This window comes from Eucalyptus grandis, chromosome 2 (assembly GCF_016545825.1).
Source record: "Eucalyptus grandis isolate ANBG69807.140 chromosome 2, ASM1654582v1, whole genome shotgun sequence".
Classification (NCBI taxonomy): Eukaryota; Viridiplantae; Streptophyta; class Magnoliopsida; order Myrtales; family Myrtaceae; genus Eucalyptus; species Eucalyptus grandis.
In genome coordinates this window covers 11,868,003-11,873,919 of record NC_052613.1, presented here as the reverse complement: position 1 = coordinate 11,873,919, position 5,917 = coordinate 11,868,003, and the positions used below count along the sequence as shown (strand labels likewise).

The 5,917-nt window shown below is 42.3% G+C and overlaps 1 pseudogene; it reads left to right on the top strand.

Annotated features, from left to right (window-relative positions):
• The first annotated feature begins 696 nt into the window (after window positions 1–696).
• Window positions 697–4,948, top strand: LOC120286348 (annotated as a pseudogene).
• Window positions 4,949–5,917: the final 969 nt, after the last annotated feature.

Genomic DNA, 5,917 nt, shown 5'->3' with positions numbered 1-5,917 from the left:
GCAGCCTAAATAATTTATAGCCCTTATGGCTTTTGCAACTACATTTTGCGCATAAGCCAAAATAAATAAATAAATAAATAAAATAAAATATCAAATTTAAATCAAATTAAGGGTAGGGATTGGAAATTGCCCATTCTAACATTTGAACTTCACTACGCTTTAAGTAGACGATCACGTACACACGATACGCTTACGATACGGCACACCGACTCGTCATTTTTTAAAAATATAAAATTCCGACATATCAGAGACTCATTAAATATTAAATAGATATTTTTATATATACATAATAATTTAAGTTTAATTTTATAAATAAATAAATAAATAATTAAAAAAAAATCTCAAATAAATTTATGGGCCCTCCATCCCGTAAAAGCGGCCGCGCCTTTTAGCGATTCATTCAAACGCAATTGCAAGATCGATAAATTCCGCCGTTTCCCCAGACGCCTCATCATCACCACCGCTCATTTCCAATAATTCAAAAAGAAAAAGCAACACTGCAAAATTTGATGATCCAACGGCCAAGATCGAATTTGGCTCGGGCCCCATGGCCAATCATGCGCTCCCAAAAACGTGCCCCTCCCCCAAAAATCAAAATAATTTAAGAACGACAAAAAAAAAAGAAAAAGAAAAAAAGAAAGAAAAGAGGAGCAAGGACGGGAGTGCGTGACGATTCGTCTTCTCTGCAAACCTCCCCGCCGCTTCTGACGCGAAGAATCTCCACCATCTCCATCTCCGCCACCACCATTAATCCTTCTTCGATTCATTGCTTTTCCCACCCGAGATCTCTCCCAAGTTCCCAACTTTCGTCCCATCCTGACATACCCATTTGCTCCTTTCGCCGGAATTCCAGCGCCGCCGCCGCCGCCGCCACGCAATGGGGGCAGGTCCCATCTTCCGCCTCCGCCTCCACCTCCACCTCCCCCGAGCCTAGCCACCGGGGCGGGATCTCGTCCAGATAGCGGCTCGACGGCCACGTGAGTCCTCCACCTCCTGCTTCTCCGCCTCCGTCAAGAACACCAAACCTCCGCCCCCTCTACGGCGGCGTGTGGCTGGCTGTCGGAATTTCTTGTATAACTCCGTACGCGTCGGAATCGTGTGTTGGAATTTCGGACTCGTGTGGCAGGAAGAGTTGACTGCGTGTCGGACTTTCGGAGAGTGTCGGTGCATTTTAGACTACAGTGTCTCTCTCGTCTTCTTCGCGAACAACGTCTTGAGAAGGGGAAGAGGAAGGGGAGCAAGCCGCCGACGACGACGGAGAAAGACAGCCGCTTTTCCTCGTCGCCGCCACTCCTATTGCCGCCGCTCCGTAGAAGCTTCGGCACTGAATGCGGTCGCGCAGGTCGTAGATTCCGCAATTCGAGAGAGTTTCGATGGGTTCGAAGGAAATCTGCCGCAACGAGCTCCGGGTTGCAGTCCGCCAGCTCAGCGATCGCTGCCTCTACTCTGCTTCCAAATGGTATTGCGTCCTGAAAACCCTAGCCCCGATTTCAAGCACTTCGGTGTTGGGTAGAACGTGGGAGACGGTAGTGTTGAAAAGAAGAAGAAAAAGATGCTTTATGGGGTCATACGTTGCTGCCTTTACTTCCGAAATCGGTGGGTGCTGTCCACTTTCTTGATTCTTAGATTTGTTTTGGGTAATGGGGTTTCTGAATTAGTCGAATAAACTGCCGAAAGTGTGAGCTTTACTCTCCAATTGCGAAAATTTGAGCCGCACGCTCCAATATCTAGTGATAGAAGCTTAGGGTGGGTAAAACCCTGTAAATGATCAAAGACGCACAGCATGAATGTTCTTTATCATTATCTGCTCCTAGTTACTTGATCTTATGGAGGAGAAATTGGATACGTTCTCTGTTCAATATGTTTCGCCTTAGTTTCATGAAGAGTATGATTATGTGCAGGGCGGCGGAACAATTAGTGGGAATCGAGCTAGACCCGGTAAAGTTTACACCTTCAAACACCAGATTCCAGCGTGGGAGCTCCAGTATCCACAGGAGATTCCGCAACAACGAGATCACATCGACGCCAATTGCTGGGGTGTCATATGTGAGTACTCCGGTCATGGAGGAAGATGACATAGTTGATGGTGACTTTTATCTTCTGGCCAAGTCTTACTTTGACTGCCGCGAGTATAGGAGGGCTGCTCATGTGCTTCGGGATCAGTCTGGGAAGAAAGCCGTCTTCCTACAATGTTATGCTCTTTATCTGGTTTGTCACTCGAGGCTTCTGTCGAGAGCTATTTCACAGCATGTTATATCCTTTCATTTCTCTTTTCCTTGTGCTGACAATTATCCACAACAACCTGATAGATATGTTCTAGATCTTAGGTATTTTTGGGTTGAGTCTGTTTGTCAAAGCAATAATCAACTTACACACCCAACAAAAGATTTGATTAGTTTAGACTTATGCACTTATAATAAGCATGTTGACTGTGGCTATGTCACAATGAGCAGTTCATGTCGTTACAATCTTCATTGCCTAAGATGTGCTTGGATGCTGAAGTATATAGGTGAAAATTGATATTATGGAGATTTAAAAGTTTCTTGTGATAAAAAAATTCGACATATGTAGCTTAAGGTTTGTATGGTATGAATTTACCACTGTTCGGCAAATCACTGGATGACTTTCACTTTTCTCTGGATGACTTGCTTATACTTTGGTACCTAGAGAATGACGGCATTACCTGCTTGCTCTATGGAGCTGCCTCTCCAAGTTTCTGCACAGATTTTCATTAGCCATTTTGATCATGTGCAAACGTACATTGCATTGGAGGCTGCATAATTTGAAGAAACTCCTGACTGTCCATAGTCCCACTTAAGCATTCTTATAAGTTGTACCTATCATTTGTTTTATGTAGGCTGGAGAAAAGCGGAAAGACGAAGAGAATATAGAACTTGAAGGGCCCTTAGGTAAGAGTGATGCTGTTAACAAGGAATTGGTTTCTCTGGAGAGGGAGTTGTCAATGCTACGTAAGAATGGGTCCATTGATCCCTTTGGGTTGTACTTGTATGGTCTTGTTCTTAAAGAGAAAGGCAATGAGCACCTTGCACGTAACCTTCTTGTGGAATCTGTGAATAGCTATCCTTGGAACTGGAGTGCATGGTCAGAGTTACAATCCTTGTGCACTACAATCGACATATTACACAGTCTACCTCTCAATAACCATTGGATGAAGGATTTCTTTCTTGCTGGTGCATATCAAGAACTCAGAATGCACAACGAGTCCTTAGCAAAATACGAGTATCTGCAAGGCACCTTCAGTTTCAGTAATTACATACAGGCACAAATTGCAAAAGTGCAGTACAGTCTAAGGGAATTTGAACAAGTAGAAGTGATATTTGAAGAACTCCTGAGAAATGATCCTTACCGAGTGGAGGACATGGATATGTATTCCAATGTACTCTATGCCAAGGAATGCTTTTCTGCCTTGAGTTATCTTGCCCACAGGGTATTCATGACTGATAAGTACAGACCAGAATCTTGTTGTATAATTGGAAATTATTATAGCTTGAAAGGCCAACATGAGAAGTCAGTTATGTATTTTAGGAGGGCCCTTAAATTGAATAAGAACTGTTTATCTGCTTGGACTCTTATGGGTCATGAATACATTGAGATGAATAACACTCCAGCAGCTGTTGATGCCTATCGGCGAGCTGTAGATATAAATCCATGTGAATACCGAGCCTGGTATGGTTTAGGACAGGCCTATGAGATGATGGGGATGCCTTTCTATGCTCTCCATTATTTCAGAAAATCTGTATTCTTGCAGCCAAGTGATTCTCGCTTATGGATTGCTATGGCTAAGTGTTATGAAAATGACCAACTTCACATGCTAGAAGAGGCAATCAAGTGTTACAGGAAGGCAGCGAATTCTAATGACAGGGAAGCAATTGCTCTTCATCAGCTAGCAAAGTTGCATCGTAAACTTGGGCGTTTAGAAGAAGCTGCTTTTTACTACAAAAGGATCTGGAGCGGATGGAAGCTGAAGAGAGGGACGGACCTAATATGGTTGAAGCTTTGCTTTTTCTTGCCACACATTGCAAAGACCAGAAGAGATTTGAGGAGGCGGAGGTGTATTGCACACGTCTTCTTGATTATACTGGCCCAGTAAGTTATTTACTTTGCCCTGGCTGTATATTGGAAGACCATATTGCTTGCTAGCATTATTGATTGATCTTTTCCATTTATTTTGTTTTTACAAATACAGGAGAAAGAGACTGCAAAGAGTCTACTACGAGGAATGAGAATAGCACAATCTGGTTTTCCTTCAATGAGTGCTGAGCATTTTCCTCCATAACATTGCCGATAAAAGATGGAGTTGTGAAATTTTCAAAGCAGGTGTGGCATTGTGTTGAGGATGTAAAATAATATGGATCTCCTCCCAAAAGATGACGAATCCTTAAGGCTGTGCAAGCTACTTGCTGTAACTTTCCTTGCCAATTGACTGCATACTTCTGGAATAGAGAAAGTGGCCCTTGGTTTCTTAGGTATGTGGGAGATTGGTCAATTTTTGACAGTTTGTGTCATGATGTTTCATTTATGAGAAATCATCTAGATAACTGGAGATTTCATAGTTGATCATTCTACTTGTATGCATGTAAATCTCATAAGAAGCTTCTTGTTGCACCTCTGTCTGGCCGGCTCATGTCCCTGCTTCTACCCTTTTGCCTCTACTTTCTATCCTAAGTTCCAGATGGGGTAAAAATCCGGTGGATATATGCTTTCCACTAGGAACTCTTATGTGAGGACTGAGAAGAAGTCGTTTTTGTTGCAAGGAGGCTTCAGGTGAGTCAGATCATTCAGTTTGGATGATAAGGAGAATTCTCTCAGCATAGCAGCTTTGTAATCTTAGGCAGCTCAGTTTCCTTCAAATTGTTTCTTATTAGATTGTTGTAACCTTAAAAACATCAAAAGGGGTTTTGGGGGAGAATTCCCGTGTTGTTGCTGGATGGAACAATTTGACCATTGAAATTATCTGAATGTTGTTTTGAAGGCCCCTCTAGATCCAAATAGTTATTGCCGGAGCTAAACATGGGACTAACAATTCTTCAAGATTCCTTCTGGTATCTCATGTGGTACAAGTGAGAAGCCTATCATGCTGACAATAAGCTACTGATAATGCCATGCTTAGAGAGAAAACTAAAAAGATCGGCATACTTCAACTTCTCACTATGACTTATCACGACAGCAGTAACCAAATTGGATCGGCTCGGCTGTTTCTAGCTGCAGGGTAAATGAAACCCTCCTTGTTCATTGTACTTGTACAAGATGAGGTGAAAAACCTGGCTCCCGGCAAACTACTTGACGATGGAAGAGTTTTAACCCGAATGTGAATTCAGCTAAGCAGGTGCTAAGAACGATCTGATATTCCCAGGCTCTCTTGCTTAATTTGTTTTTCCTTTTTATCGCTAAGCAAGTGAAATGGCGGAAAAAGGAGAATGTGCAGGTTTGTGAAAGCTCCTAAGAACACTTGGGAGGTCAGCCTACTATGTAGTTACATCCACATGGAAGTTCCACAGGATTAAACTGTTAAACCCCAAATCAAATCATTCCAACGAGCATTCTGAAATTTCTCATAGAATAATCAGTTGGGAAATCCGGGTAAAAACTAAGGTTTCTGGCTGATAAGTTAACGGAAGACTAGGAATATGAATAACAAAACAGTAAAGCAACTGAGTAAAGCATATGCCGAATCACTGCGGACATACAGAAGCCGAAAAGCTAAAAATATGCACCAATCCATGTCGAGAAGAATATAAAAGCCATGTTCCGTAGACAATAGTTGACCCATTGATAGTATCACATAAAAAAAAAAAAAAAGTTCTGCTGAGCTTATTTTTTTGAGCAGTCATATCCATCGTATGAGAAGGTTACAATCACACCACCGCAGTCATGATGAAATCAATTGAGTTTTACT